Below are 24703 nucleotides of genomic sequence, written 5' to 3' on the forward strand. Positions count from 1 at the left end.
AAGAATCTGACATCAGACCATTAAAAACTTTTAAATACAGAAATGCGGGCATCGTGAAAAGTATGTTTAATACCTGCTTAAAGGTTATTTCCAAAAAACGTTTAATCTGGAAAATGAGCCACATCGGAACACATATCTCTCTGTAATTTATTGAATATGATTGCATATCCTGTTCTATCTCGGTTTTCCATCACAGCATTATCACATTATTACAGTGTTCATTTTCAGCAAAACTAAAAAGAAAAGGTTTTAGAAATGAAACAGCTGACACATCTTTTATTTCTCTTAGTTCTCACTTTAACAGCAGCTCCTCCTTCCATATAGTAGGTAAGACCTGTAACATTAACCCTAACCCTAACCCTTAATTCAGATAAATTTGAATATTTTGTTAATAAATGCAAGCATACTTTCAGGCAAATAACACATTTTAAAACTAACTTTCTATTTAATTAAAATTAAGTTTTAACACAACTAAAGATGTGTTTAAGCTTTAGTTGTAAAAAGCTTGTAAAAATGTAAGGATTATGAGAGAGGTGACACATCATTAGTAAGTCATTGGATACATTTATGCTCGACAAAAGGACATGGCTTGTACAGAACTATGATTGTTGATGGTTTTGTTTTCTGTTGTGCTGTGCATTTTTCTTTTCTGTAAACTAGAAACCTGCACTTCCTTAAAGTGAAATTGAAACACTAGATAACAAAGTCCAAGGAATGCAAAAAACCATTATCGTGTCATTTTAACATTTCTTCAGTTGTCATTCATGCATTCAGTAGGTAAGATCTTTTAAACTTTATAATAAAAAGATTTAACAAATACTGATTTTTTCTTTTTTTAATTCCTGTAACAGATGGTGGTATTTAATCTCTCTTTAGGCTTTCAGAGGGTTTATTCACAGCAATAATGGCAACATTTGGAGCCAGAGGAGAGACCGCGGTGATGCTCACCAAAATTACTTGGTCTTAATTGTCCCCTTGATGGTTTTGTTTTACTCCAGGAATTCACTGGCTTTTGACGTTCAGCTGGTAAATTTTATTTTACTTAACTTTAACTCACCAAAACTAAATATGTTCCAACTACATTTGAACCTTTTGTACTTTGATTTAGATTTAATGTTTATACAGATGTTTTACTCTCTTTTGGTGAATTTCAGGACATGTTCAAGAAAACCTTTAAGGCAATGTTGGATGAAGCTGTTATATACAAGGTGAGTTTTAATGATACTGATATATTGGCCGAGAGACTCTGAAAGTAAGTTTAGCTTTAAAAACCAGTGTTTGTTTTTAATATTGAATTTTATTCTTAGAAAGGAGAACATACTAGAAATGAAACCATCTATAAGCTTTTAGATGAAGCACGATCTCTGACTGACCAGAAGCAACTGGTAAATATATATTCTTTAATTCACATTTATGAAAGATAATTTTTTTATATGCAATGTTTCAAAATAAGTAGATGATGTGTTATCATATACACATCCCTTCTTATTTCAGAAAATATTCAAGCAGAATCTTCAGGGTCTGGTAGATCAAGCAAACAGACGTAAAGTGGGTCAGTCACATATGAAAGTCGGAGCTAAAAGTAGAAAAGCATGAACTGTATGAACATCTCTATTTCCTTCTTTACAGATAAAGGAGAAGAACTGCATTGCAGCTTTTACAAAACATTACTTCAAAGATGGTTCAGTTCTATCCTGTTGTGGAGCTACTGAAAAATATGTCCACTTTTGATCCATCAGTAAAAAAAAAAAAACAATAAATTTTGCAGATCAAGTCTTTAAGATAATCAGGACTTACACAACCCTAAAAACAAAGCTATTTGCTGGAGATGCAAAGAACACTGAAAAAAACCTGAATGAGTTTTTGAACATTTTAAAATCCCTTCATGATCTTAACGATGAACTTTAACCATTTGCCCCATCTCTGTTGAGTTGTACACCTGTAATCTAATGAAGTAAAACGTTTTTAGTAAGTTGTTAGTTTGCTTTTTTTTTATTTGATTCTAAACGTCATTCATTTTGCCAAGTGTTTGTTGGTCTCGTGTTTGCTTTCTTTGCAGCCCAATAAATATAATAAATCTATCTACTAAATTCAATGTTTTTCTATTTTGGTGTCTGTTCTTTCTCATCTTATATCCTTATGATGCTACAATTGTAAACGTAGATTAAAAACTTTAAAAAAAAAAATCTTTACCTCTTCATTTGTATCTTTTAGGTCTAAAACATGATGAATGTTTTCTGTTTTCTTTTTCCTGTTATCATGTAATTGTCCTTCTAAACCCACTTACATATTATTATTTAATCTTATGTAATATGTAATTAAAAGAAACTGAGTTTCAGTGCAAGAAAGGACTATTAAATAAAGAATAACTTCTCATAGCTCAAATAAGACAAAGCTAAATTTATTTGTACAGTAACATTTACACGAAAGTGTATACAAAGTGTAGAAGAAAATCAAAAATTAAAATAAACAGATTAATAAACTCTAGCATTTACTGGAAACTACAGTAAATAATAATGTTTTCAATCTTGGTTCAAAGTACCAAACTGGTTCTTCAGATTTCAGATTTTCAAGGAGTTGTTTTCAGAGCAGCAATCCCACCTTTATTTATAAAGCACTTTAAAATAAATCGAGGTCGACAAAGTGCTGTAAATATCCACCATATAAACAGTTAAAGAAAATAAAAGAGGATGTGTTAAAAACAGAGTCAACCTCTTAAAATGTGCCAAAGGCTTCAAAGCAAGGACCATTTTAAGACGATTTATAAACTTAGAAATATAGGAGACCTGTCTTATATGCAATCATTCTACAACTTTGGAGCAGCTACAGCAAAAGCACGGTCACCTCTACGTTTACACTTGGTCTTAGGCACATTAAGGAGCTGTTGGTTGGCAGACCTAAGGGTGCAGCCGGGTATAAGCAGCTGTGTGAATATGCTCTTTGCTGAAATAGAAGGCAACTGGACTTATCTTGTTTCTTAAACCAGGTTCACACTGTGCATTTCTCAGATGTCTTTGACAAAATCTGTCATTGTAAAAGAGAATTTGTGGTCATGAGCTTAAATTGGCAGTCTGTGGTTGTTCAGTGTGACGGGCAAACCTGCAACAAATATCAAGCAGTGCCAAAGATTTTCTAGGAAACTAGTCCTGGGTTACTGGCAAGGCAAGGCAAGTTTATTTGGGCAGCACATATTAGTAGCAAGACAATGCAAAGTGCTTTACATGATCAAAACATAAAAAATAAATGTGAATGGCAATGCACATTGGCGGCGGTCACTTCAGACAAAACTTTCTACAACTGGATTGCAGGAATCTGTTCTGTCTCTGTGCAGTTCAGCATCTATTGTCCATCAAGCGTGACAGAATTCTGTGAACAACCAGCTTCTTCGGCAATGAAGCATTAACTGATTTACAGCAGCGCTCCTGATGCGCTTCCCCTTAAGATGTTCGAGTCTTGTGCTGTTTTGGAAATCGCAGTGTTTGTTCGGAGCTCAGCTAGATCACTTGTTATGTTGAATGCATCAGGTAGCTGCAGCTGCATGATCTGCTTGTACTGCTCAGCAACAGGTAAATGTAATCTACATCTGTCACGAGCATATGAACTGTGGACAAGTCCATTTTTACTATGCCAAAAAAATGGCTAAATCCTTTAAACTAGAAGTTAGAAATAAAATATATTTGATGATAAATACAGTTTAGACAGGAAACACAGAATGCAACCATCAATGTTTAATCAAGTTCCCTACACAATCCATTAAAGCTTGAATAGCTTTAAGATGTTAATATGTTAAACCTTGAATACATCTTTTTTACTCTGGATTTTCAGATTGAGCTCAAGGAAATGTATCAGAAAACAAAAGAAAATTATCAGAGAATGAAGGTGAGTTGTTTAAAAAAATACTATAAACTGCCTCTAGTTAGCTTTAGTGATTGGATAATGCTGTGATGTAAGAAATTACTGATTTTGCTGGTATTTAAAGATCATAGATCTTAAATACTGTATATCCAACTGTTTTAAAAACTGTAATTCCCTGCTAACATGTTGATGCATTATTAATATTTGTCTGTTTAGCAATCTGAACTAGAAAGGATTCAAAGTGATTCCAGTTTTTCTGCTTATTACACTTGAGCAGTTTAGGAAACAGGGAGGAATAATCACATGAAACTCTGCAATTAGCAGGGTCCCAAAGGTTTGCAGTTCAGAGAAACTATTATTTTAAAGATTCTTCAGCCAGGATCGCTGGTTTTAGATACAGTCTTTCAAAATCCAGTTTTCAGAAGCATAATGATGCAAACCAGTCTGTATGTGTTTTAATTATCACAGTGAGAAGATACAAACACAGAACTCAGTGAAAAACTTGAAAGAGCTATAGGCTGAATTTGAACAAACAACAGCTTGCTATTTGTAGTTTCATTTCCTTCAAGTTCAGAAGTCTAAATAATAAATAATAATAAGGTTTATATTGATTAGCTTGATAAATGAACCCGCTCAGAGATGTTAAGTGTGTAGAAATGGTATTCAAAATTGATTTTTTTCGTTTAAATACTTTATTGTGAAACTTTGAAAAATAAGGAAAATGTTATACATGTTATACAAGTTTCCTGAAGGAAAGAATGGGATTTGTTCATATTTATATTTAAACTGGATATTTGTTGTCACTCTACAGTAAATATTCTCATGTAATAAATCATAGAAAATCAACAGAAGTTAGTAGAATATTGTTTTTTAACATTGTGTGTCACCGGCTGTCTTTATATGCAATGTTCAGAGAGAAACAACGCAGAGAGAGAAGCAGGTAAAACAAACAGCAAAGGTCCTGAGTCAAACCTTGGAGGGCTGCGTAGAAGACTAATAGTCGCCACCTATGGGGCTCTACCACTATTTCATGTGTTGCACCATGACAAAAATATTCTTGATGATAATATCCTGGATACATTCAAAATACATGAAAGTACAGGCAAAAACTGAAGAAATGAGGATCAAATCGAGACTTCTACACAGTATTGTATCTGCACAGAACAGGTATGTCCTGTAACTGTCCACTTAAATATGGGTTGGCATTATAGTTTAAACTGAAATTAAATATGGTGTATATTTAGCATATACATTTGGACCGCAGTCTAAAATTGTTCTTTATTTAATTTGAATCAGAATCAGTTTGTGTTCGTGTGCACAGACAATATACTATTTTATTAATAAAAAACTGAAAGTTACTCTTTATATTCTATTTCATCACAATGAAAAACGTGTAGGCTATTGTTGCTTCTTTAAAATGTTCTAAAACTTTAAAATGTTTAAATGAATGCTTTTAACCAGTTTAAATGAGTGAACCAGTCTGTACAACCAATTATTTGCAAGGCAACACTGCCATCTACTGGTTGTTTTAACGGATAGGTGAACATCACAATCAATTTTAATGGGCAAGTTTACATATATATATATATATATATATATACAGGTCCTTCTCAAAATATTAGCATATTGTGATAAAGTTCATTATTTTCCATAATGTCATGATGAAAATTTAACATTCATATATTTTAGATTCATTGCACACTAACTGAAATATTTCAGGTCTTTTATTGTCTTAATACGGATGATTTTGGCATACAGCTCATGAAAACCCAAAATTCCTATCTCACAAAATTAGCATATCATTAAAAGGGTCTCTAAACGAGCTATGAACCTAATCATCTGAATCAACAAGTTAACTCTAAACACCTGCAAAAGATTCCTGAGGCCTTTAAAACTCCCAGCCTGGTTCATCACTCAAAACCCCAATCATGGGTAAGACTGCCGACCTGACTGCTGTCCAGAAGGCCACTATTGACACCCTCAAGCAAGAAGGTAAGACACAGAAAGACATTTCTGAACGAATAGGCTGTTCCCAGAGTGCTGTATCAAGGCACCTCCGTGGGAAGTCTGTGGGAAGGAAAAAGTGTGGCAGAAAACGCTGCACAACGAGAAGAGGTGACCGGACCCTGAGGAAGATTGTGGAGAAGGGCCGATTCCAGACCTTGGGGGACCTGCGGAAGCAGTGGACTGAGTCTGGAGTAGAAACATCCAGAGCCACCGTGCACAGGCGTGTGCAGGAAATGGGCTACAGGTCAAGCCACTTTTGAACCAGAAACAGCGGCAGAAGCACCTGACCTGGGCTACAGAGAAGCAGCACTGGACTGTTGCTCAGTGGTCCAAAGTACTTTTTTCAGATGAAAGCAAATTCTGCATGTCATTCGGAAATCAAGGTGCCAGAGTCTGGAGGAAGACTGGGGAGAAGGAAATGCCAAAATGCCAGAAGTCCAGTGTCAAGTACCCACAGTCAGTGATGGTCTGGAGTGCCGTGTCAGCTGCTGGTGTTGGTCCACTGTGTTTTATCAAGGGCAGGGTCAATGCAGCTAGCTATCAGGAGATTTTGGAGCACTTCATGCTTCCATCTGCTGAAAAGCTTTATGGAGATGAAGATTTCATTTTTCAGCACGACCTGGCACCTGCTCACAGTGCCAAAACCACTGGTAAATGGTTTACTGACCATGGTATCACTGTGCTCAATTGGCCTGCCAACTCTCCTGACCTGAACCCCATAGAGAATCTGTGGGATATTGTGAAGAGAACGTTGAGAGACTCATGACCCAACACTCTGGATGAGCTAAAGGCTGCTATCGAAGCATCCTGGGCCTCCATAAGACCTCAGCAGTGCCACAGGCTGATTGCCTCCATGCCACGCCACATTGAAGCAGTCATTTCTGCAAAAGGATTCCTGACCAAGTATTGAGTGCATAACTGTACATGATTATTTGAAGGTTGACGTTTTTTGTATTAAAAACACTTTTCTTTTATTGGTCGGATGAAATATGCTAATTTTGTGAGATAGGAATTTTGGGTTTTCATGAGCTGTATGCCAAAATCATCCGTATTAAGACAATGAGAGACCTGAAATATTTCAGTTAGTGTGCAATGAATCTAAAATATATGAATGTTACATTTTCATCATCACATTATGGAAAATAATGAACTTTATATATGTATGTATATATATATATAAATATATCCGACAGTCCATTAACATCTCCACAGTCTTGAGTGGTTTAAGTTTTAGGTGGTTTGGTTCTCACCACACCAGTGTACCTGCCGGTCTACCTCCTGTCTGTATGCTGACTCGTCATTGTCCCGGATCAGGCCAATGACAGTAGTGTCATCTGCAAACTTCAGGAGTTTTAAAGATGGGTTGGCAGAGGTGCTTGTGTCTAGGGAGAGGATTAGTGGGGAGAGAACTCCCCACCGGTGGTGCAGAATGACATGTTAGACCCAAGTTGACTGCATCCTTTGCCAACAGGTTTGCCTCGTAAGCAAACTGCATGGAGTCCAGCAGGGGGGCTGTGATGTCCTTTAGATGTTTCAGCACCAGACGCTCAAAGGATTTCATAACTTTTGTCATGCAGACATACAATTGTATTAAAAAATATAGAATATTATTGAAAAGTTTATTTATTTCAGTAATTGAATTCACTAAGTGAAACACATTTTATAGATTAATTTCTATTTTCAAAAGGTACTTTTATTCTGACAAACAAGCCTCATCAGAACTCATTTTCTAATTTATTGAATATGACGGTTTATTTTGTTCTGAAGTTCCAGCATTGCTTCATGTTTTTCTTTGACCCCAGTAAATCTGCAGCCAGTAATATTCCAGTCACTGTTGTCTTTTGCGTCACAGTATTATCTCATGCCAAGATGTCTGATCAAGCAGAACTGAAAGAGAAAATGTTTTAAAAAGTGAAACAGCTGAGACGTCTTTCATTTCTCTTGGTTCTCACCGTAACGGCAGCTCAGCTCCGCTTTTCATACAGCAGGTAAGACCTGTAACACGTTTTGTTTTATTTATTCATAATATGCTTTCAGGTATAATTTTGCCTATTGAGTAGAATTAGACTCTTTGGTGTTTTAATTCCTGGAAATCATGGCCACACATTGAAAATATGAATAAAAGTCTTGTCTTTTCTCTAAATAACATATAAACGTGGTTGAAAACTGAAAAGTAAAAGAACATCTACATAATTCTATTTATTAATGTCCAGATATGGTTGAAAAGCTGTTTGAGCTGTTAAGATGGACTTCAGATGGATCAAGAAAACAAATCAATCTTTGATGAGACTAAATTCCAGTTTTAACATATTTTTGAGAAAATATAGAGACTGACTCGTTAGCTGAAACAGCCAAAAACATACATTTGAGTCTTAATTACCATAAAACATAAACATTTTTCATCTATGGTTAAAGCAAAATCTATTCAATAAAAATATGAGAAACTGTTTTGGTTTATAGAATCATGGCCACAGCAGTCCTCTTCGGAGACAGAAGATTGAAGATCATCTTCACTCTGCTGAGTCTACTTTGTGTCACAAACTCATTGTACCGCACAGCTCATCTGGTAAGTACTGTTTTCGCACAAATTTCTCTTTGGATTGTAAAGTTTTTGAATCCATATTTTTGTATTTATGCATCAAAAAAGAATAAAAACAATGCAAATTGGAATTGAAAAATTTAGCCTAGCAATAATAATGTGCTTATGAATACTGACAAGGTTCTAATTGGGTATTTACAGGGAAGAACTGCCTCAATGGCTAAAGAAAAAGACTTTTAATGCTGCATCAATATTAACAATTCTCAAACCAAAGACTTTATTGGGGACCTTTGTGTTCGTGTTTAATAAAAACTAGAAGATCAGCCTTAACAATATTGTGTTACATTTTTCTGCTTAAACTTTAGGACATTCTCCGGGAATATTATGAGGGTGGACTAGAAGACGCAGCTGACAAGAAGGTGGGTTGTAATTGCTGACATATTTTTTCTGAAAATACTAGTAATCGGCCAATAAACATTTTAGTGAAAAAGCACAAATCTGTATTGAAGTGTACAACACATTTGAATTTTTTTTAACTACTGGAGCTGATTTGGCATTAAGTGATATAGCGAAAACATTGTGTGGAGTGTCTATCTATGCAAATGTTTGCTTTTGTTGCCCTCACAGAAAGAATGTGAGAACTGGCTTAAACTTCGAGCACTCGAATTTGAAGACGAAATGGACGAGTTTACTCCAAAGCTGAAGGAACTGAAAGCAGCAGCTCAAAACTCTTCATCCCTAGATGGACTCTCCAGCGCCCTCACTGATTTATTAGTGAAGAAGAGGAAAGACTTTATGGAATCAAAGAAGGCTTATGAGGAAGAAATTCAGGAAATCTGGGACTTCATTAAAGTCCAAGAATATGGCGACGACTAGCTGTAAATGTTTAAGTATTACAGTTGATTTATGTGGTTTTGTGTTCTTCTGAGGCTTATCTTGATCTTTTGCTTTCATTTTATCTGTATGTTAAAGTAAGAATCAGGAACATCATGTAATGCTGTTTGTGTGTCTGCAGGTTCAGTTGTGATTTATTTCTCTCTCTGGGCTCTAGAGTCATTTTGGACTTTGTGCTGAATTATGTTTTTGGAACGTTTATTTTTCTGTTTTTCGAGTTACATAATAAATGAGTAAGAATAAAATAAAAAATACACGTATACCCCTTTTTTACTAGCACTAAATGTAAATTAGCTGAAAATATAATGCACCACCAACAATAGATTAGGTGGAAAAAACAATGAAGAGTAAAACATTCTGATAAAAAAAGAATGGCATAAACTCAAGTATACATTCTGTATTTTGATTGCAACAGAGAAGTCCATAATTTATTACTCAAAGTAATGAATTTACAGTGATGTCAGGGTTGTTTGACACACATATTTAGCATGTTGTCAGGATTCATCCTGTTCCTGTTGCAAACTGTTTTACTGTATTCTAATCTTTGTGGTATTTGTTTGTTGATCAAATATTACTAAACACAACTGAAACAAAATATATATGTAGCTGGTTTAGGTCTTATTCAGAAAGTTTTCATCAGTAGAACAGACATTCTGCCTATAATTGGTCTTTGATGTTTGATCTCAGAAAAAGATTAATCTGTTTCACAATTTTCTACTTTTAACGTTTTGTTGAAAGCAGAATGAAATGACCCAAAAATCATGCTCTTCACTTTTTAACTGTATTTCAAGTTTCCTATTGCTCTTTTTGTAGGTATTTTTTTAAGCTGACATCTTAGCAAACCTAAGATACCGGCTCAAAAACATAAATAAACTCACATAAAAGTTTTACATTTTTGTTGAATATGTGTTTAGTTTTAAATTTCTCTCCAAAGGGACTTGAAAATAATAAACCCTACCAAATAAACACAACACTGAACCATAGTCCTGACTGCAGAATGTTAAAGCAAATGGTGTAGCAAAGCTGCATTTATCATGAAAAGACAAAAAAATAAGAAATCTGAAAAAACATTTATGCTTAAAATCCATTTTGTACAACCTGTTATTTGCAAGGCTGGTTATTTTGACAAGTGGGAAACACATGTAGAAACAATGCCAACATAAAAGTGGGTATGATATGGGCAAGTTTAGGTGAGTAGCTATTTTATTGTAACCATCTCCTCACTGACAATGATCAACATGCATCTGCCTTATTTGAATTTTGCACATTCTCTTGTCCTAACCACTTTGAAGGTTGGCTGAGAGAAATAGGCGTCTCTGCCACGTTAAATTTAAAACTGAAGGAAATAGGAGGTCAGGGAAGGATTAACAACAACCTGATCAACTTAGAAAAACTAAAGTATGTATTTAAAAAATGCTTCAGTAGTGGTCATCCGAAAAGATTTCCTCACTACTAAGTAAATTAACTGAAATTAAAGATTGGACTTTTTAAAATTTTTCAACATGAATTCATGCTTCTGTAATAAAACTTTATTTTTTCTTTGTTTGCACATCACTATCGGGGATGTCAATAAATATGGTCATTATGGGATACAATACAGGTAATAATTGTTGTCGTTTATTAGAGCTATTGTAGGTGGTAAAAGTAGTATCATTGTTTTATGAATACGTTAATTATTAGACAAGGAATGATTATATTTGTTGCTGCTGTAGGTATTATATATTTTAGCTCAGTACAGTAATTAGGAGCATATTTATTTAAAATATTAAAGATTTATAAGAATGACAAATGTCTAAATATTTATTATGTATGAAGTAGTATGCTAATATTTACTTTATGAGCTACAGAGATTAGAACAGCAAGGCGTGGTAATGGAAAGAGTGGGATTAAATAATATATACATTTTACACAATTTTATGTTATACTGATGATAACCTGCAGATATTCAAATAAAATATACAAAAACGAAAGCCGATCATCCGTGCTTTGGTCTGTTATGTTTCCAGCGGGCATTTTCCCTGTTTGTTTTGTGTCACATCATTATCACATGCCACAAAGTTTGATTAAAGCAGAAACGAAAGAGAAATGAAAACTGCTCCAACATGTTTCATTTGTCTTAATTTTCACTTCAACAGCAGCTCCTCTTTCCACACAGCAGACAAAATCTGTAAACATTTTTTATTTCAGATACATTATGATATTTTGGCAATAAATACAGATGTGCTTTCGGATTTTAATTAGCTGATACATATTGAGTAAAATTATTATAGACGCTTTGGATGTTTTGATTCCAGGAATCATGGCCACAGCAGCTTTATCTGGAAGCAGACATTTAGCTGGTGTCAGACTGGCCAAAGGATTGTTCCTCATCTTTATTCTGCTGGCTCTGGTTTCTGTCACCAACTCACTAATTGACAAAAATTACCTGGTAAATAATTCACAGCTCAGTTTCCTTTTATATTTAAAGTAATCACTCGCCACCTTATATGTACAGTTTTTAAACTGTGTAAATACAGGTAAAATAAAGACTGCATTGCTATTTTAGTTTAGTTTTTAAAGAATAAAAAACAGGTCATATGAATGAAAAAGTATTGCTTTTAGGAACTCAAATGTAAGGAGCTTGTAGTCCAAATTCTTTGTGAATAGTTTTTAGTTTTTTTTTTTCCCCCTTTTTAAACAGCTTTCTTTGCCGCTTTTCTTTGTTATAGACAGAAACTGTTGACATGGGGAATTTTGTTTTTCAAATATGCTATTGCAGCTTTCCTGTTCTCATAAACCTCATTATGTGAACATTTCAGAAAATAATTCAGCAATACTATGAGGGTGGACTGGAGGATGCAGCTGACAAGAAGGTGGGTTAAACAAGGCATCTCTTTTATCATATTTGTTTCTGAAAAAGTTTTCATGCGTCCAGCCAAAGCAGAACAAATGCATTTTAGATTTTGACTGTAGTTTATTGTTTATTTCAGTATTGTACAGGTCCTTCTCAAAATATTAGCATATTGTGATAAAGTTCATTATTTTCCATAAAGTAATGATGAAAATTTAACATTCATATATTTTAGATTCATTGCACACTAACTGAAATATTTCAGGTCTTTTATTTGTCTTAATACGGATGATTTTGGCAAACAGCTCATGAAAACCCAAAATTCCTATCTCACAAAATTAGCATATCATTAAAAGGGTCTCTAAACGAGCTATGAACCTAATCATCTGAATCAACAAGTTAACTCTAAACACTTGCAAAAGATTCCTAAGGCCTTTAAAACTCCCAGCCTGGTTCATCACTCAAAACCCCAATCATGGGTAAGACTGCCGACCTGACTGCTGTCCAGAAGGCCACTATTGACACCCTCAAGCAAGAGGGTAAGACACAGAAAGACATTTCTGAACGAATAGGCTGTTCCCAGAGTGCTGTATCAAGGCACCTCAGTGGGAAATCTGTGGGAAGGAAAAAGTGTGGCAGAAAACGCTGCACAACAAGAAGAGGTGACCGGACCCTGAGGAAGATTGTGGAGAAGGGCCGATTCCAGACCTTGGGGGACCTGCGGAAGCAGTGGACTGAGTCTGGAGTAGAAACATCCAGAGCCACCGTGCACAGGCGTGTGCAGGAAATGGGCTACAGTTGCCGCATTCCCCAGGTCAAGCCACTTTTGAACCAGAAACAGCGGCAGAAGCGCCTGACCTGGGCTACAGAGAAGCAGCACTGGACTGTTGCTAAGTGGTCCAAAGTACTTTTTTCGGATGAAAGCAAATTCTGCATGTCATTCGGAAATCAAGGTGCCAGAGTCTGGAGGAAGACTGGGGAGAAGGAAATGCCAAAATGCCAGACGTCCAGTGTCAAGTACCCACAGTCAGTGATGGTCTGGGGTGCCGTGTCAGCTGCTGGTGTTGGTCCACTGTGTTTTATCAAGGGCAGGGTCAATGCAGCTAGCTATCAGGAGATTTTGGAGCACTTCATGCTTCCATCTGCTGAAAAGCTTTATGGAGATGAATATTTCATTTTTCAGCACGACCTGGCACCTGCTCACAGTGCCAAAACCACTGGTAAATGGTTTACTGACCATGGTATCACTGTGCTCAATTGGCCTGCCAACTCTCCTGACCTGAACCCCATAGACAATCTGTGGGATATTGTGAAGAGAACGTTGAGAGACTCAAGACCCAACACTCTGGATGAGCTAAAGGCCGCTATCGAAGCATCCTGGGCCTCCATAAGACCTCAGCAGTGCCACAGGCTGATTGCCTCCATGCCACGCCGCATTGAAGCAGTCATTTCTGCCAAAGGATTCCCGACCAAGTATTGAGTGCATAACTGTACATGATTATTTGAAAGTTGACGTTTTTTGTATTAAAAACACTTTCCTTTTATTAGTCGGATGAAATATGCTAATTTTGTGAGATAGGAATTTTGGGTTTTTATGAGCTGTATGCCAAAATCATCCGTATTAAGACAATAAAAGACCTGAAATATTTCAGTTAGTGTGCAATGAATCTAAAATATATGAATGTTAAATTTTCATCATTATATTATGGAAAATAATGAACTTTATCACAATATGCTAATATTTTGAGAAGGACCTGTATATAGTGATAGAATGCACTATCAGTAGAGAAATGTTAAAATGTGCAGGAGCTTTCCAAAGATAGAAAAACTTTTTAACCAATTTGAATAAATAACTGAATCTGATTGCACTGTTTGATAGTTAGAAATTAATTGGAATGTAACTAAGTTGAAATCTATATGATTCGATTGAATTTGACTTTGTGTGCCTTGAGGCAACATGTGTTTTGAATTGGCGCTATGTAAATAAAACTGAATTGAATTGAAATGGTATATCTGACATTATGTAACATGACAAATGATGTAAATAAACTATCTGATCAAGATATTGTTTTATTCTTTTTAAAAGAAAGACTTTGAAAACCAGCTGAAAGTTGCCTCAGACGTCTTCGAAGAAGATCTTGAGAAGTTTCAGCCCATGTTGGATCAAGTGAAGGCAGCAACATCAAACTCCTTAATGCTAGAAGGATTCTCGAGCGACATCACAAATATCTTAGTCAAACAAAGGAAAGATTTTGCTAAAGGTAAAAAGTCACACCAGAGGGAAATTGAGGATATTTGGAACTTCGTAAAATCCCAGGAACATGGTGAGGATTAGCTTTAACAGCTGTGAGACTGTTCTCTGTTAAAGCTGAAAGTTTGTGAGGCTTCGTATTATATTTGAAACCAGAAAAACTGAACCTGGTGCAGAGACAGGGATTGCATAAATTGTGTCTTTGATAATAAAGCCAGTTTTGGTCAATCCTTATGTTTCCTTATAGGTATGTGTAAAGTTAAACAGTTGTTTTGTTTTTTAAAGAGGTGAAATCTGTACGGTTGTTTTGTATGGCTTTATTCTATTTACAGTAATTGACAAAGAAATAAATCGATGATCTTCACTTCAGCACAAGACATGTGTCCAAAAGGTGGACAACAGGGTTTACAAGAGGTGGCATGTCACAGTAAATCCACAGAGGCCTGGGAATCTCAGCTTGGCTCGTTTGAGCCTTATTATAATTCTTTCTCAGGAATATTGACTGGAAAAACTGAACCTTGAACCTAGCAGGGAGTTGGACCACTTGTTTGCTGAATATTGGACCATTTGCACGTTGCTGGACGCCACCAGGCCTCCTGGCATTTTCGGCCATTTTGTATCCAGGACAGTCCGTTCCTACAGATCCCGTCGGACACTCCGACTGATATGACGGGGCGTCCCAAGTCTGACGTCACAGGACGCTATATAGGAAGGCGCCCATTTTGAACGCTCATTTTCAGCTGGAGATTGTGACACGGTGACCAACATCTGAAGCATCACCTGGAAAAGAGTCCTGAGTGGATTTCATTTATTCTCCTTCGTTGGCCAACGGAAATTCATAAAAGAGGTTTCTGGAATAAGAAGGCCAGACATTTCACTTTGCTGATCGAAGACGTGAGCTTAACACGTAACCAAAAAAAACCCACGGAGTTTCAAGGAGACGAATCTCCACCTTGTTTTGGTTCTGGTCGACTGCTGATGGTCAAGTCATATTTTTCCCTTTTTGCCAAGAAAGACAAAGGACGGAAATTGACCGCTGTTAGGTTTAAACACCAAACACTTTCACAATTCTGCACAAAGAAAGACACAGAGAAGTTAGTTCATTTTAACCTGCAGGTGAGAGTGTCTCAGAGGCTGCTCAATTACAATCCTCCAAACACACTCTGAGACAGCCCCTGCTCTCTCTGCCTTTTATTCATAAGAGAAGAGGCCCTGGTTACAAAATGTTCCAAGCACAAAACAGGGAGAGATGCACACTCATATTGATTAGAAACAGCTGCACTGACAGAATGTTCTAGAACATCCTGTCTCTATCTTGCAGCTCTTGTACATATAAGATATAATCACTCTGAACAGCAAGCTTCACTTCTATTAAAGTTAAAACATATATAATCATTAATTAACCCTAACATTTTCCTCCTCTTTATAAATGTTTTAAACACTTGATACATCAATCATTAACCTTTTCTTCTCAGATTTTCAGTTAAGACATCATGGTGTGTTTTATCTGTACATGTCATTAAAAAAGTAGCAGGAGGTCTTTAAGTTTACTGTATACAACTAATTGTCGTCAGGGTCAAGATACAGATCAGGGAAATGCAGAGAAGTCTCTTCTTCTTCCTGGTCATCATCATCATCATCACTGGCTCCTTCTGTCTCCTCAGGTCTCAGGAGGGCATACATCTCTGACATTTCTGTTTTGACTGGCTGAATAGCAGAGGTTATTATGCGAGTGCACAAAGCTCTTATACACGGAATACAGCAACATCCACACAATGTGAGAATAGCTGCAAAGACTGCTATTGACATAAGGATAGACAACACTAATTGTTTATATTTACCAAACATTTCTCCAAACCCATCCCACATTGTGGTGTCAACTCCAGAATGATCTTTCATTTTGCTGTTAAGTGACCTAAGGCCCTCCAGGGCCTTGGTGAGGCTCCCATCAGCTGCGGTGTTATTTGGAATAAATGTACAACATTGATGCCCAAATATTGAACATACTCCACCTTTTTCAGCTAAGAGCATATCGACAGCAATTCTATTTTGGAAAGCCATTAAAGAGGTAGCTGACAATTGTTCATGGATGGCTGAGAATCCTTCTTCAGTTTTATTTCCTAGTCGTTGCACATTGTAATGGATGTAATTTATTCTGTCAACATTTTTATTTATTGTGCACCACCAGCATATGGTGGATTCAAAACCTGCTGCTACTTGATCTGCTAACTTATATTCATCAGGAACTCCTCTTGGTATTCCTATGCTATCTATATAAGTAGGGTCGTCTTTACTCCATCCTGATCTTTTTTCTCTATTTTTCCAGGTGTGTGGAAATATGCTGGCTACTGTACCCAACAACTCTGCTACTGAGAGTGGAATAACAGACACGGGAAATATTAATGACACTGATGCACACAATCCAGTTGTGTTGTATGGCAACCTGTCATACAGTTTATCGTCTCCACACCACCACCAGATGTCGCTGCGTGCTTTAGGTTTAAAGCTGACACCTACTGCTATGATGGAGTGACATTGATCTTTATTGAGTCTGCTTATGTTTGATCCCACACCTGTTCGGTTTATACAAGAAAAATTTCCTGGAGCAACCTTATTTGAAAACATCGGTTTTTGTTTTTCGGCGGTAGTCAAAGGATAAATCTTATCCCACATAGTACAGTTTGTTGAGAGTCTTGTGCTGTTCATTACTTCTACTAAGCATTTTTCTGTCAACGTTGAGGGGACCACCTGTAACAGTGGTCTGGCTCCCATACATACTACACAATCTGTTTTTACTGCCTGGGCAGCCTGTTCTGCCATTAAAAGCCAGTTGTTATCTATTTTAGATATTCCTGTAGATATTTTGAACCAGTCATCTGGGGTTACTGGTTCTGTCTTGAACTCCACTAATAGTTTTAGCCCCATATGCCATTTGTTTGTTTTGTTTTCAGGTGTGGCTGCATCATGCCGTATTACCGCAAGTGGCTCAGTAATGTTTTTAACGCATATTTGAATCTGCCAGTAATATTGGCCTTGGCTAGAATCTACATATGGTGCCGCCACAAAGTCTGTACATCCCGTGTTGTTGGGGGAGATCACAGTCAAGGTTAGACCTCCTCCATCTTTTATCAGGGTCAATTGTCTTCTCCATTTAATTGCTGGACCTGTGGACCAATCAGACCAGTCCTGTCCTGTTTCTGCTACTAAGTATTTCCAACTCCACCATTGCACATCTCCATAGGTCAAATACCAATCCCATTTCTTATACATTGAGGCTTGTTCATTTGTGCCATCACGTGCTGTTCCAAGCGTTCCCCAGGGTATTTTTACTGTAGTGGTTTTCTGTACTGGTACACATAGTTTTGTGGTTCTGATGCTTACATCATTTGGGCAGGAATTAACATTTATTTGTCTTTTACTCAAATCTTTTCTTTCTTCGTAAAAACGTTCCCATAGTAAAATAGCTCCTACAATTACCACTGAGATTATTCCAGCTACTAGCACTATTTTCTTGTGTGTGGGGGTGTACATCTTACTTATAGATTGGAACCTTTCCTAAGCACCTTTAAACAGAGTTGTGGAGATCTTCACCGGTTTGAGACAATTGTAAACTATAATTACAATTCCCTTTGTAGCCGGACTTTCCTCTGTAGGTTTGTTGAAAAGTCACAATGCTACAGCAGATACCACAATGCTATGACCACAACACAAATTATGATGGTTAGAATATACACTGCTATTAAGAAACTTATTTTAGTCATGTTCTATTATTCTTTTACAATGTGTCAGATGGATCCATGAGTTTCTTTCTGCAATCTTAATTGCAGTTCCAGTGGTCAACAACACCTGATAGGGCCCTTCCCACTTAGGTGAATGCCAATGCTTCTTCTTTATGCTTTTTATCAGGACCCAGTCTCCAGGTTCAACTAATGGTTTTTCCTGTGTAGACACAAAAGGCTCATGGTCACTTGCGTGTTCATCTGTTTGTTGTTTTTGCTGTAACATTTTTCTCATGTAATCTGCTAGTGTGCTTTCATCATCAGTTTCCCATTTATTTTTAAAGAATGGTAATCTATATGGCCTCCCAAACAGGGTTTCATAGGGTGTTAGTCCTCCTGTGCTTGTGATGTTTATGTAGAGCTTTACTAAGTCTAAACATTTAGTCCATGGTCTTCCTGTTTCTTCCATGCACTTTTTTAATCGATTTTTTATTGTTCCATTCATTCGTTCTACTAGACCAGCGCTTTGAGGGTGATAAGCGCAGTGATGTCTAAGATCCATTTGTAGGGCTTCTCCTATTTTTTCTATCATTTGATTGACGAAATGAGTTCCATTATCACTATATATTTTTTCTGGAATTCCATATCTAGGTATGATATCTTTACATAGTGCTTTTGCTACGGTCAATGCATCAGGATTTTGTGTAGGAAATAACTCTATCCATTTAGAAAAAGAGTCTATTATTACTAAACAGTACTTTTTTCCTTCACTTTTATTTAATTCTATGAAATCCATATGTATGTGTTGGAAAGGATATTTTGCTTTGGGGAACTGTCCCCTTTTTGGTCTGAAGTTCCCTTGTGCATTGTGTTTGGCACAGATCAAACATGTTCTACAAAAATTTTTTGAATAAGAGTTAAATCCATATGTTGTGTATATTTTGTTCACTAATCCTACCATTCCTCCTCTCGAGACATGAGAAACTCCATGACTCGATATTGCTGCCCATTTGTATAGGTTTTTTGGTAGGATAGGTTTATTTTCTGGTCAGGTGTATATTCCTTCTTTAAGTTGAGCTCTCTTTTTTAGCCAGGTTTGTATTTCATTTTGGGGTGATTGTTGTTGCATTTCCAGTAATGTTTCATCTTTTAGTTCCATTGTTACTAGGAGAAGACTACTTGGTTGTTGTTCTGCAGCTGCTTTAGCAGTTTTATCAGCAAAGGCGTTGCCTTTAGTCACAGTGTCTGTTCCTGTGGTGTGTGCTGCACATTTGCATATTGCAAGCTTTTTTGGCAGTTGGACTGCTTGCAATAGCTCTGTTAATAGTGCTGCATGTGTTACAGGTTTTCCAGTGGAGGTAATCATACCCCTATTTTTCCAATGTTGTGCAAAAGTATGCGTTGTTGCATATGCATACTGGCTATCAGTGTATATTGTTGCACTTTTTCCTGTCATTAATTTGCATGCTTCAGTTAAGGCTACTAACTCAGCAGCTTGCGCTGAGTAGTGTGAAGGGAGTGCTTCTGCTTTTAGTACTTTATTAAGAGTCACTACAGCATATCCGGTTTTTGTTTTACCTTTCTCATCCTTTTTGGAAGACCCGTCTACAAATAATATTTCTCCTTCTGTCAAAGGAGTATCTTTTAAGTCTTTTCTGCTTTTTGCTATTTCCTCAGATAATGTTTCACAATCATGAGTTTCTCCATCCTCCTCTGTGGGGATTAATGTTGCTGGGTTTAGTGCTGTACACCGTTCTATTTTGAGATGTGGTTGTGACAGCAGGATAGACATACAGGAAAGATGTCTTGCAGGTGACAGAAAACTCATTTTAGTTTGCAAAAGCAGTGCTGAAACTGCATGAGGTACTTTCAAAGTGAGTGGATGGAATAGTACAACATCTGCGCTAGACGTGACTGCTAGGGAAGCAGCCACCACTGCTCTAACGCAATGTGGAAGGGCACACGCCACTGCATCCATTTTGGTTGAATAGTAGGCTACTGGTTTATATTTACTTCCATGTAGCTGTGTCAACACGGAGGTCATGAAATTTCCTTTGCAGTCTACCATTTGTACAAAGTCTTTGTTGTAATCTGGTAATGCTAACACACAACTTCCCACCATAGTTTGTTTCAATTTACAGAGTGCATCTTCTGCTTCAGAACTCCATTTTAGGTAGTCAGACATTTTAAGTTCCTCTTTGTACATCAGGCTTTGCAAGGGTGCTGTTAGCTCTGCATAATTTGGCACCCAGCTTCTGCAATAATTAGTGAGTCCTAAAAAAGACATCATTTGTTTCTTTGTCAATGGTTTTGGTGCTTGCAGAATTGCAGTTTTCCTTTCTTCCATTATTGTTTTTCCCCCTGAACTGAGCTGATGGCCCAGATATTTCACACTTTCCTTACAAAACTGTAATTTGTTTTTGCTGACTTTGTGGCCTTCTTTAGCCAAATGTTTCAGGAGTGCTATGGAGTCTTTTTTGCATTTTTCTTCGGTTTCAGATGCAACTAGTATGTCATCCACATACGTGAGCAATTGGCTCTGTTGTGGTGGGTCAAAAGTGGCCAAGCTGGATGTAAGAACTTGGGAGTAGATGGTGGGGCTTTCACAATATCCTTGTGGTAATCTGGTATAAGTGTATCTTTTCCCTTTAAAGGTGAAAGCAAACCAGTATTGACTGTCTTTGTGTAGTGGTACAGAAAAGAATGCATTGCTTATGTCCACCACAGTGAAGTATTTTGCTTTTGGGTTCAAAGAGTTTAATAACGTGTGTGGATCTGCTACACACGGAGATCTTTGTATTACTGCATTATTTACCGCTTGTAAATCTTGAACCATCCTCCATCCCACAGATGGGGGTGCCTTTTTTACAGGGAATATTGGTGTGTTACAGGGTGATTCAGCACACTCAATTAATACTCCAGCCTTCTTTAAATCTTCAATAACAGGTTCTATTCCCACCATTGCATCTGGTTTTAGAGGATATTGTTTAACTCTGGGTCTGTACTCTGTTTTTGGTCTTATCACAACAGGAAGTGCTCCTTTTACCAGGCCAACATCAGTAGGTCCTTGTGACCATAGTCTCTCAGGAACTTGTTTAAATAGTTCCTCTTCTTCTTTTGTGAAAAAGATGTGTCATTTTTGTTTTGGGTCTAGGTGCACTCCAGCCTGGACAGTTACTGTCCAGAACAATGCCTTTTTGGTCATTTCAGTGGACTGGCTATACCATGTGTTCATGCCGGTTACCACCCAATCCCTTGCTCTTTCACCTCTGTCCACTAGTTTTGCTAAGTTTTTCCATTCTTCCTTTTTGTCTTTGCATAAGGATATGTGTGGCCCAGAAAGTTGTCTGAACAGTGGTTTGACAGTTTCTGGCAATATTACTGCAGCTGCTGCATTTGCTTCTACATCTGAGTACACATATGAGACTGTTATCTTTGTTGGGGTCATCCTGTTCAGTTCACTCATGTACTTGGTGTCTGGCTTTGCAGTATACCACATTGTCACATGTAATTCATCTGGTGACATAACATCTTGTGGGCTCCGCATTGATTGTTTGCCTTCATCCACTAACGATGCCCCTGTTGCAGTTGGCGGTTTGTTAGGGATGTCTAAAGTGTAGTAATAATTTGGTGTTCCCGTCCCTTGTACTACATAGACTTCCTCAGGTTTGCCTCTGACCACTCTCAAACCCTCTGGGGTTGGTGTTAGGCTTAGGCAGAGGGCTATTAAGCCATCTCTTCCTAATAGGTTCACTGGACATTCTGGTAACATCAAAACTGATAACTGACATGTTTTTCCTTCTGGATCTCTGATCCATAAGGGTTCTGTTTCATTTACTTGTTTGATTTTACCTTGTGCGGCCTGAACTGTGGTACATTTCCCACTGGGTCTCACATATGGTAATTGTTCTCTAATTGTTGTCCTGCAAGCTCCACTATCACAAAGAAACGTGATAGGTGTGCCTTGTACCAGCAGGGTTATTTCAGGTCTTATTTTTTCAACATAGAATAGGTCATCTAAATTTAGTATTTCCTCATCTTCTGAGGTGGTTTTCTCTTGTATTAAATTTTGATCCAATTCTGTCCCGTTTGTCTCACGATCTAGTCATGCATTTTTAGTTTGTGGGGGAGGACCTCCCCTACAATCCCTGGCTAGATGTCCTTCTTTACCGCAGGACCAACATGCTCTAAGATTTTGTGCTCCAAAGTGTCCTCTACCTCTTCCTCTACCTCGGCCTCTGCCTCTTCCCCTGCCCTGTGACTGTTGATAGTACACAGTGTTGTCCTCCTCTTGGTAAAACACTGCGTCTCTGACTGTGTCCTTTTTACCCTTTTTACTTTTTATAACTTTTTCAGCATGCAGCGCATGATTTATGTAGTCTGCAAGCGAGCCCCCACTCATTCCTATGTAGTGCCGGTTCACCCAGCCATGTATGTCGGGTGTTGAGCCTGAGTGGAGTGCATTTTTTAGTTGCTGCTGATAAGCACCATTTTCATCCTCGCTTGGTTCCAGTCCACTGTGAACTTTAAAAACTTTTGCCATTCTTACTCTATATTCATCAAAAGGTTCGTCTGGTTTTTGTTTACATCTCCCTATTTCAGTATAGTTTGCTCTCTTTTTATATTTTCCTTTTATTCTTTCCAGGAGAGGAACTAACTGGGTTGTTAGCTCTCCGCTACCAGCTGCAAGAGGTGCTCCTAATGTAGTTGATGGATTATAACCTCCCTTCACGTGATACCAGTCAGGGCCAAGTTTGCACATCCATGCTTGTTGGACTTCTATTCCATTCAGATGGTAGGCTTTCCTAAGATCCTCCATCTGCCTCACACTCTCATCCACATCCTCTCTAGGGTGTGGGATTCCTTCTACAGCCTTTTTAACATCATCTTGGGTCCAAGTTCGATAAACTCTAATTATGTCTGATTGGCCTTCTGCGCCTGCTCGTGGGTTAGGGAGTTCAATGAGGGGAAAAGTTTGCACATCCCCTCCTTCATCTAGGGTCATGGGACTAACCCTAGGTAATGGAGATAATAAATGTCCCAATGTTGCAGACCATTTACCCACTGCACCAGTGCTTCGAGTAGCAATTGGTGTTCGTGGTGTATATCCAGGTGGTGATGGTGGTGGTGGAGCAGTGGGTGCATCTATATCATTTCTCCCCACTGCCCCTCCCTGTTGCTGCAGTAACTGCTGTTGCAACGCTAAGTAGGGACCAGAATATTCATTATCTTCCCTTCTGTGAAACATTATGTTCTCATGTCCTGCTTCTTTCCATTTTGCTTCCTCTTTTTCTCTCTTTTGCTCTTCTTCACTTGCTTTTTTTTTTTCTTTATTTTGTCGCTTCCTTTCCTCTCTTTCCTGTTTTGCCAGTCTTTCTCCTTCCTCACGTTGTTTTGCTATTTTAACCCAGACTTGAGTCTGTGCATAACCTTCCTTTCTCATTTGTTTTTCATTATTTTTGCATTTAATTTTTATTTTATTCTGTAATTCTGTTAGGGCACTTGTAGACAGCTTTCCATTATAATTATAGGTTTTTATCCAATAACATAGGGGTTCTACTGCATCTTGATTTTCTTTTTCTACCGCTTTCCAATCTTTGCATGTAAGGTTATCAAGTAACTTTTGTTTCTCTTTACTTTGCCCCTTTCCCATTTTGAACTAAATTTAGATCCAGTATGTTTTTTAATACCTGGTGTATTCTAAATACTGGATTTATGTATTTGAAAACAGGATGGTGATCAAGAAGTCAGTTGTGGTAAAATCCACTTCAACCCTGTTCAGGTGGGATTTTCTTGCCTACAAGCATCCACAAAGGCTCACCATTTACTATCTGTTTTCAGTTTATATGAAAAGTAAGGACCTAATGGTCATTACGATTCCATTCACTCTTCCACACGTTTTTCAGTCACACTTTTTTTACGCGTTTTACTCTTACTGTAATTACTTTCACAAAAACATAACAGAGGACTCCGCCGTCCTGTGTAGAGTTTAATTAGTCTATTTCAACTAAGGGAGTCTACCCTCCTGCGGAATTTAACTGTCTATTTTAGTTCAACAGAGGACTCCGCCGTCCTGTGTAGAGTTTAATTAGTCTATTTCAACTAAGGGAGTCTACCCTCCTGCGGAATTTAACTGTCTATTTTAGTTCACCTGATAGTGTCTAGAATTGTCAGGGTTTCTCTATACTGTACTATTTTAGGTCATTTGCATTTCATCACTCATTCCTTTTAAATGAAAGACCTACTCACTGGTTCTCTGTGTCCTCGGGAGTACCGTCAGCCGTCAGACCCCAGCCTGTCAGGGAGGGACCAGTCCCGGAAAGGGTATTAGTACTGTGGCCACAGATTTGTCTGGAATCTCACTCACCCACTGGGATCGTCAAGCGTCTTGGTCTCCGGCTCGAAGGACCATTTATGTTAGGTTTAAACACCAAACACTTTCACAATTCTGCACAAAGAAAGACACAGAGAAGTTAGTTCATTTTAACCTGCAGGTGAGAGTGTCTCAGAGGCTGCTCAATTACAATCCTCCAAACACACTCTGAGACAGCCCCTGCTCTCTCTGCCTTTTATTCATAAGAGAAGAGGCCCTGGTTACAAAATGTTCC

The sequence above is a fragment of the Girardinichthys multiradiatus genome, chromosome 14, assembly GCF_021462225.1.
Source record: "Girardinichthys multiradiatus isolate DD_20200921_A chromosome 14, DD_fGirMul_XY1, whole genome shotgun sequence".
Classification (NCBI taxonomy): domain Eukaryota; kingdom Metazoa; phylum Chordata; class Actinopteri; order Cyprinodontiformes; family Goodeidae; genus Girardinichthys; species Girardinichthys multiradiatus.